This window comes from Bidens hawaiensis, unplaced genomic scaffold (assembly GCF_021521415.1).
Source record: "Bidens hawaiensis isolate Kalapana, Puna unplaced genomic scaffold, B.hawaiensis_p1.1 tig00032814_1, whole genome shotgun sequence".
NCBI classification, from domain to species: domain Eukaryota; kingdom Viridiplantae; phylum Streptophyta; class Magnoliopsida; order Asterales; family Asteraceae; genus Bidens; species Bidens hawaiensis.
This window is the reverse complement of record NW_027495608.1, coordinates 2,249-12,419: the sequence shown is the minus strand read 5'-3', so window position 1 is coordinate 12,419 and position 10,171 is coordinate 2,249. Positions and strand designations below refer to the sequence as shown.

Below are 10,171 nucleotides of genomic sequence, written 5' to 3'. Positions count from 1 at the left end.
TTTTAGCTTGGTTTAGGGGATATTTATATCCCTTAAAGCCCATGGACCTAAGGCCCATTCTCATTTAACCCATCTCAATTAATCTAAGTCCATGATCCGTTCTTTACTCGATATTAATTAATTAATAACGCGAAATCACTAAACGTAACTTTCTTTATTCAACATTATAAATTTTAGGATGTTACAAAATTATTTTGGTTTAGTAGTATCAATGATTTCATTATTTTTATTTATTTAGTTCTAATTTAAGATATTAGTTTATTATTATTTCAAAACATATGAAATCGAAAATTTAAAAGAAATTGTTAAAGACGTGAAAATGAAAGGAAAACACGAGGCATAAACAACTTAATTTACGGAGTTTTAAAACTCTAATCTCATAAGTTTTGACGGTTTTACAACATGCCGAATATGAAATTAAAATGGAAAAATGTGGTAACAAAACAACTTTAAATTCCGTATGAAACATTCAAAAACCTCCTTCAAATTCAAATCGCTCGCTAACTTTGTTATTTTAAAAATCAAAATTAATAAACGAAAACAAATTTAAGTCATGTACTAACCTCATACTTAAAAATCGAAGTAAAAGTTGTAGCAAAGCTCAGCAAAAGAAGTATAAATAACTAACATCAAGAATGGAAATGAAGCATGCTTAAAAAGGACAAAGATGAACAAGCTAAAGAATGAATCAAGCAAAGCATCTAATAAAGAGTATAACCACTACAGATTTGCAGAATGCTTTTGATATTGGCCATATTTGCTTCTTACTAGAATAATATTTTCGTCACTTGAGTTAAACGCCATTATTAATGTTTAACTTGAGATAACATGTTAAAATATTGAACGTTAACATATTTAGTAAATACATAAAGACATTGTTTTTATATTACTTTTTTCTATAGAATGAAGAACTGGCTCTAACATTTTAAATTAATATAGTTTAAAAAGAGTTGGTTAATTTTACAAGTATAATAATAATACAATAATATTTGAGGTGAATACTTTTTTAGAAAAAACAATAAAGTAGTAATTAAAAAAGTATAATTATCATATTTTATAAGGTAACATGACTTTTAGACAAAATGGTCACTTCCAAAGTTTGTTGGTTCTTTCATGTGTCTATTAGTGACAAGTGAGTCTTCCTATTCCCTCACTTGGTTGTTGGTTGGACTTATTTAGGTTAGGTACATTCTACTTCCTCTTTGCTTCTTTCTTTCATTTATTTTATAAATGTTTTTTTAATCTACGTACGGTCACACATCACCTTTGAAGAAGCAGGAAGTTCATCACCCGAAAACTTGAATCGTCTTCCTTTGCTTTTATACATGTGTAACCTAAGAAAACTAGAAAGTTGGTTCACGAGGTTGTCACCAACCTACCCGGTTCAAACAAGGTCAATTTATCATAGTTCATGAAACCAACAACCTTGTTGGTTCATGGTTTAACTGGTAAGTCTAATTTAATTTTCAAAATATTTATCAGGTGAATCACTACTAATTATGATATTAACTTTTATGTGTACACCAAAATGTTGTTTGCATTTTTCACTTAGATGATACAGTATTACTAAATACCACTCGATTGGTTCAATTTTTGCCAAAGTATATCTTATGGGGGTTCGCGGACGACCCTCTCTTTTCCACGTTCGCCCCTAGTCTGGTGGCTTTCTCCCTCCCTTCACGGACACCTTTGAGTTCCCACCTCACGCCTCACAAGCTCCATCCACGGGTGTTCGTTTCCATATATTTCACCCATCAATTTCTCCTTTGCATAAAGAGTAATGGAACTTTATTTATTTTTTAGCTAAAAGTGGTTATCGAAAGCATTCAATTTTGGAAGCAATTCCATTAGAAAAAAACATTTAATCATACTAGTATTTGCAAAGTTTTATTGCCTGATTAAGCCATTCTAGTTAGTAAGATTAAATAATTATTATTATAATTGTTAGGTGATTATCTGGGGAGCATTTGTATAATTGGATAGTTAAGTGTAAATATATTTATTTTAAAACGTTGTAGGAAATTGTTGGGAAAGTGGCTTATTGTAAAGTAAAACAATGCGCAACCAACCAAAGCTAATATGCAGCAAATTATAAGTTTTAGGTTGAAGGTCAATATCAATAAACCTCAAGTGTTACATATTAAAATTGTGTGGTGAAGAAAACTTTGAAAAGGTCACAAGATATTTCGACCGGTTTGATATATTTGATACCGTATAACGCGCTATCTCATAAGATTCTGAATGCAAGCCTCTCTCCTTGTGAGCTAACCTCGTATAAACCATTCATTTAATCATATATTTTAAGAAAATGGAGAAACTCGCAAAAAAATTCATATGAAGAACAAACTTATAAGAAAAGTCATGAAGAACATGGTCGCAAAGAGATAAAACATTAACATTTTGCAATTCGGAAGTTGAGCGCCTACTTGTCGATTTCCTTTGATGTGCAGTATCCACTTTTGACGAGGGAAGTTCGAGACTATGATTTTAACAAAAATATGATGACAATATTCCTTCCTTTTAAAGTGATTGTCAATAGGCAATAGCTTAAAATAAAGCTACTGACATATGTTTAAGATACATTACTTTACCCAAAATAGATATAACAGCGTGCAACCATCCAGTTGTGTATGTGTTTTTACAATCAATAATTATTTATGTTTGTAGTTGACCGGAAGACATAATACAAATGCTACAAAATTAACTCGGCATATAAATTCCTGGTTAAGGTTTTTAATTCTAATTTTACTCTAAAACTCAATATTCATTTTGAACCAAATACTACACAACCAAATTCTGACTTCTGTTTTAAATCAAATTTGAATATATGAAAATCGAACTCGCCTTGTCATTCAAATTATATAACATTTTTTTAAAGAAACATATATTTTTTAGGTATTTATTTATATTGTTTATTTATTTTTTTTTATTTTATAATTTGAGTAATTTTAAAACAACCAAATTCGATACGTTTTTAAATTTGAGTTAAACTTTTAAAAATGTTTAAACCTAATTCAAATAAGCCCAATAACTTGAATTAACGAACACCCCTAGGCCCTATATGTGATTCTTTTTAAACAGCCCAATACAAAACTGTTCAGTGCTTCAAAGTTCAAAGTCCAAAATCCCAAACAACGTCCAAATTGGAACGAGTCAAAAACTACCCTATAAAAAGATTAATTTTCAATATTCAATAGAGACAAAATCAGATCTCACATCGTTAAAAGATTAAGATGTTAAATTATAGTCTCATTGCCTTTCAAAGGCCATTTGAAGGTCAGGACGTCAAATTATATTCCTTATACTTTTCAAACAATCGTTTGAAGATCCTTCGAAAAGCAGTTTTCTCGGAGGGGCATTTTGGACATTTTGCCTCTCCAGAAAGCAAAAAACATTTTAAAGAAACAATCCCAAACATACACTAAGGACCCTTAGTAAATAAGCAGTTTTCTTAAATATGGTAATCATCAAATCATTGCATAACATGTATCCATATTTATTATCTAACTATACTAATAAAAGAAAATAATGAAGATGATGTGGCAATCCCATATTCATTCTTGGCCTAATATCTCTTCTCATTCATTTGACTTATACATGAGTTATGGAGTAAAACCATATTGACAAATGGGTTATAATTTCCTTTCCAATTCTCTAATTTCTCATTTAATTCTACCTAACAATCCATGGGTCATGGGTCAAGATAATTTTGACAAATGAGTTATAATTTCATTTTTAATTATCTAATTTATCATCTTATTTATTCTAACAGTTCATAGGTCATGGGACAAAACAATTTTGAGAAATGAGTTATAATTTTCATTCTAATTTTTTAATTTTTTATCTCATTCATCATAGTTATCCACGGGTAATTGGTCAAAACAATTTATGCAAATATTGTATATATAAAATCGATTTTGTTAATTTGAGATTCTAAACTTCTTATTGTTTGTACTATATATTTTATTTTTACATTTAATTTTGTTCATTTCTTTCAAATAATGGATCTTTTTATTTTTATTATTTGACAAATCCCGTGTAATACACGGGTTCAAAAGCTAGTAACTAGATATACATAAAATATATGACGATGATATTAAAAACCAACTAGCATATGATGATGATATTAAAAACCAACTAGCTACAGTTGCAATTATCGCCACAGTTACACTTGCAAACGTTGTCACAACAATGCGGCACAGTATATCGGCAATAAAGCTTGTTGGTTTGTTGTCAATCCTTTTGTCAGTCAAACCACATTAACATAGGCTAACACTAAATTTCGTTAAAAAAGTTGTCAAGTTTGTATGAAATTGTAGTTGCATTTTTAGAGATATTTATTGTATTTTAAGTTTTAAACACTCAAACTCGCAATATATTGCATATTTATAACACATCTATCTCATTATCTTTGTGAAAAACTTGTTTTTTAGAACGAAATTTACTTTGAATTGTTTTTATTGTTTTTTATATGTGACTTAGTTGCGAGAGACGACAATGGATAGTAGAAAGATTTTAAAGTATTCATAAAAATAAAAGAATCTCAAGACGGTTGTGTCGATGATCGGTTATCAAAAAGAACAAGTTTAAACGACTCGTATGTTGTATGAGATAGAAGAGATATCTATCACAGTTCAAACTGCTTTCGGTTTTACATGCGATACGTGTTCCCACGTTAAAGATGAAAACAAGTTCAATATACAAGTTTAAAGACAAAAAAGGTAATAGTAGCAATTATAATTGAATTTTACATATTTTTAACGTAAATTCCAATGGGCCGCTGATTAGTTTTGGGCTTGATTATAATGAATTAAAGATTTTGAAGGGCTGGGCGCTGGCAATTGGAGTCAGGAGATCTTTGTCTTTTTGGTTTAGTAAGTTATATATTATCCAAGATGGTTACTTCAAAATATATAAACAAAGAAAATATGAAGCTTTAGTCTAAAAAAAAATAAACTTTTACGACTTTTGTATTTTTGCAAACTTCAAATATTCATTTCAATGATGTAAAGCTTTACACAACGTATGTGTTCTTAAACTTGCACGTCCACGGAATGCAAAAGGTTAGTGTTGGGGCTACACTTCACTAAGTAGTCACATGCCAATATTCGCAACGATAATACCCCACCTCATTCTTCCCACAAATACGTATAGTTCGTTGCCACATCAAATGTTTACCTATATTTTTCACAAACTCATTTTACCCCAAACGTTACCATACACATTCTTGACACAAACACTCCATTATATCCACAAACAAAACTTTTTTTTTCTAATAAAGAGGTCCACCATACCGATATTTGAGGCATACTTAATGACGTGCGACTAGCTTGTGAAATGTAGCCTAGAGAATGACCTTTTACATTCCTTACACAAATAGGGTTGCCACAGTGTACGTGTATGTTTAAGAATACCCGCGTTGTGGTAATTGCTGATGTGTCCGTCCTAGTTGTCAAAATCAGCTGACATGAGCATCTCTTGAGCAAAATCGGGACCGGTACCGATTGATATCGGTACCATACCGGTACCGGTACCGATTTGGTACCGTCGGTACCAAAGTTTTAAGTTTCGGGATCGGTACGGTACCGGTACCGGTATTTCCCGATTTTTTACCTCCGGTACCGGTATAATCCCGTACCGGTACCAAACCGAATATTTCGGTACCGGTACCAAGAATTAGGGATTTTCGGGATCAGGATCGGGTTTTCGGGATCGGGACCGGTCGGTACCGGTCCGGTACCATGCTCATCCCTATGAGCATCCTACGCTGACCGACTGTGTATTATTACTAATAGTTTATACTTAAAACATTTTACAAACATAAATTCCCAATTATACACCACCATAAATCCCCAAATTCTCTCAACTCAATAACCTTAACTACACCTTCCAGTCGACTGAAAGACGAACAAGCAACAAGCCTTAATCTTTAACAATGGATAATCAAATACGGGTTTCCTTCCACACTAATGTAGCCTTTGATGTTTGGTAAGTTGTCGGAACTAGTCATCGACACGATTCAACAAATCGCCGAATTTGAACCACCACTCACAGGCTTCAAAAGAACCCTGAAGTCGATCGAACCATCATTCGTTGATATTGACCAACTCTCGAATCATCCTATTGAAGAGAGGACAATGCTCCGCGGCTTGTTAGACGATGGGATGAAGCTCGTTGAAGAGTGCTCTAGCATTGATTCAATTAGGGCTTGACGACTGCTCTGCGGCTTTTAGTGTGATTAAGGCTTGAGATTGAAATTGATTCAATTAGGGCTTGACTATAATTTGGGGATTTTGAAGTAATCAAACGTTGGGATAGATTTGGGGATTAAGTATAATACACAACCGGTCTACATAGGATGCCCATGTCAGCTGATTTTGACAACTAGAACGGACACATCAGCTTTTACCTAACGGAGTTAGTACCCCGTTAATCGCGGACTGGTGGAATCAACGTATGTGAAAGTTGGGACCGTTGTCAACCAAAATGATAGTTGGGACCAGCGCCGACAAAAATGAAATAGTTGGGACCGATAAAAACCAATTTTCCTTATTATTATTATTATTTTGTGTGTGGATAAAGTGAGTTGTTTGTGAAAAAAACGTGTATAACAGTTTTGATGTAAAATGAGTTTGTGAGAAAAATAGATAAAAGACATGATATGACAGCTAACTAGACATTTTATAATAAGAAGAATATCGTGTTAACGACATAGCGTCACGGATAATCTAACTCATTTGATAAGTTTCATAACATTTTTTACCTTTTCCCATATCATTCCAAATTCCAAAATTAAAATCCATCATAAAAAATAACACTTTCTATTTTTCTTAGAACCAACCATACCGCGTGCTTCAAAAAACACGTCAAATCCTGATCCTCCGATCCACAATCAACGGCCAAGATCCACCGATCAATCTCCAAAAAGCAATACCCCATAACGTAACCACCAAATCCAAAACCCACCATATAAATACCCCTCTTCACCAGTCCAATTCTTTCAACGTCAAAAAACTTAATTACCCATTCTGACCAAATTACCCCCAACTCTTTCCACCAATTCCCAAAATGTCCTCCCAAAATATCCCCCTCTCAGACCCTCCATCCTCTACCACCACCACCACCACCACCAACGCCCTACAGGCGTACATCTCACGCCTAACCGAATCCACCCGACGCGCCTTCACGCGCCGCCGTCCATGGTACGAACTGGTAGATCGAACAGCTTTCTCCAAGCCGGAATCACTCACCGACGCCACATCTCGCATCCGTAAGAACTACAACTACTTCCGAGTCAACTACATAACCTTACTCACCGGCGTACTCGCCTTCTCGCTCTTATCGCATCCGTTCTCACTCCTCACAATCGTCTCACTCCTCGCCGCGTGGCTCTTCTTCTACCTCTTCCGGTCACCGGATCAGCCGGTGGTCATCGGCGGCCGTACGTTTTCCGATCGAGAGGTTTTAGGTATATTACTAGTTCTAACAGTCTTCGTTGTGTTTCTCACTAGCGTAGGCTCGTTGCTGATGTCAGCAACGTTGATTGGACTCGGTATCATCTGCGTTCACGGCGCGTTTAGAGATCCGGAGGATCTGTTTCTAGACGATCAGGAGATTCCTGGTACTGGACTGTTTTCGACGTTTAGTGGAGCTGCCACGTCAGCTGCCGTTGCTGACGTCATGGCGCGTGTTTGAACAGATGAGATTTGATTTTCATTCTCAGATGCAACCGTTATTGACTATTATTTCATCAATTTTATAGATATTGAGTTGAGATCCGTTTTGGTTGTTATAATTTTGTATGAGATCTGGTAGAATATGATATAATTCGGTTACGTTATGGTAGACTGTTGGATTTGTACAAGTATTATTTTGCTGTTATGAATGAACTCATAATTCGTCAATGAAGGCTATTATTCTATTGAGTTTCGTTTTGGTTGAATTAGATTGAGATCTGATAGAATTCAGTGTATTTCGGATACGTTGTGGTAGACTGTTGGATTTGTATTGTTTTACTGTTATGAACTCGTAATTTGTCAATGAAGTTTATTGAATTTACATATGCAATTTAATGTTCTTTTGTTATTCTTCATGATTATTATAAATTCAATCTCATTTTGCGAGACGTTTGAATGTTTGATCCAGTCGATTTAGTTATTAAGAGATTTGAGATTTAGACTGCTTTAGCTTTGGATCGCTTTAGATCTGTTAGAAGACAGTAGATGAAGTTGAAGATTTAGCATATCAGCATATGAACGAGCTTAAATATAAACAATCGAGAATAATTTAAATGATTAATTTATTTTTAGGAGATGCTACTATTAAGAGTTAGTGATAAAGTTTATTTCATTATTAGTATTATTAGGAATTAGAGTTGGAGAAAGAAACGAGCCTAGGTTAGTGTAAATACTAAATAGTGGTGTATGGTTCTTGTTTATGGTGTGGTTTTCGTTTTCTTAACAATATTGAATGGGTCATGGTGAGTTACCTCAGAATTATCGGTGTTGTTCGTGTTGCTTGATCTAGTTAAGTCCAACAGAAATAGCAATTAGAGAACTCATATCATAATAAGGTGTTGGTTAAACTAGTTTAGCACTTAGATTCAAAATGCTTGCATAACATTATGCAGTGATGAGATTGCATTGCGTGACACCATTCCATTATGTGAGTATTACATGATATGGCCTGACTGTGCAGTTGACGGCTATCTGAACAAATTGGACGTTCAGTGCAAGTTCAATTCTGGTTGAATAAATATGACACATCGATTTAGGCTCCTTTAGCAATGGGTTTGGGTATTTGAACAGTCAAATTAGACCATCGATTGAAATAAATCTAATCAGAGGTGATGATAACGAACATCTCCTACATGTGACGTGTCATATATTTTGGTGTGTAAAGTAGGTAGCTAGTTAAAAGTATTGTCTATAGAAAGTATATTTTTTATAACGAAAGTCTCGTACATGTGATGTGCGACCACACATTGTTTTTTGGGATTAAAACGCATCGGAGTAGGCGTTTGAAGCTGTAGCTTGCTTGTTTAAAATTTGCTTGTTTTATACTTTAAATGAACTGATCTTGAGCAGTTTAGGAGTGGTTTTCTCGTTCAAAACTCTACTGGGCATTCTGCGGTCAACGTTGATGGGTAAATTGTATGGCCCATCATATGAATAAGATAAAAGGGCAGAAGTTTTTGTACTAATTTGTTTTGAAAGCACAAAATGGATGATATAACACATTAACACACGAGTGACATGACCACTAAAGGAAACGATATGAACTTTTTATTAGTATGATGGCCAATAAGCTTTTTAAGATTAATGGCTTTAAAATCATAATTTTTGATTGTCGTTAGATTATTTAATGTAGTTTTGTTATTATTATTATCTTTTTTCTCCAAGGTAGGTTTTTGATGTGAATACGCTTAGCTTTTTATGGTTTAGTAATAGACAAAGCAAAGATAGAGATTGGAAGTCTTGGTGTAATATGTTCCATCTTGGAGATTGGGTGGTTTTCACGTGTGTTTTATAAAGTTCACCTTTCAAAAAAATAAAAATAAAAAACCGATCTAGTTTTGATGGTATGGTAGTTTTGGTTTAAAAGTTGTATTCAGTTAGTCAGGTTTGTTCAATCTTTTAAACATAAATCACTTAAACCGAGCTTTGGACATTTCACAAATATTATTCTGATATAGCTTAATCATTTTACATAAATTTGCTTTGATTGTTCTTCTAACATCTTAATTTGTTGTGCATAGCGCAAAATCGAATATATTGTTTATGAAAAAAACTTGTAAAATAAATTAATAACAATAACAATCCATTTTTGTAAAATTTTGAAACAGTTTTTTTTATAAAATGTTACAATGTTTATAATGAAAATAGCATATAAAGATAATATATTTAAAAGTTGATACAACAAATGAATCTAAATAACTTTTCCGAAAGATAGTCTCAATTCGTCAATGGTTTATACTCTAAAACGTTATCATGGGAGCAATGCTTTAACGGTATTTTGGTGACTTTTTTTCTACAAATTGTCGTGCTTGAGCTATGGGTTCTATCATAGTAGGTCTCAAGAGAATAGGTTTTCTCTTAAAGATTTTGGAATTGGTGGTGGGCCAGAAGGCCAGATAGATTACCGGCGTTGTTTGTGACGGGCTTATGTGACC

General features: G+C 33.6%; 1 pseudogene; it reads left to right on the top strand.

Moving 5' to 3' along the window:
* Window positions 1-6,846: 6,846 nt before the first annotated feature.
* On the top strand, window positions 6,847-7,925 carry LOC143584134 (PRA1 family protein B3 pseudogene; annotated as a pseudogene).
* The last annotated feature ends 2,246 nt before the right edge of the window (window positions 7,926-10,171 follow it).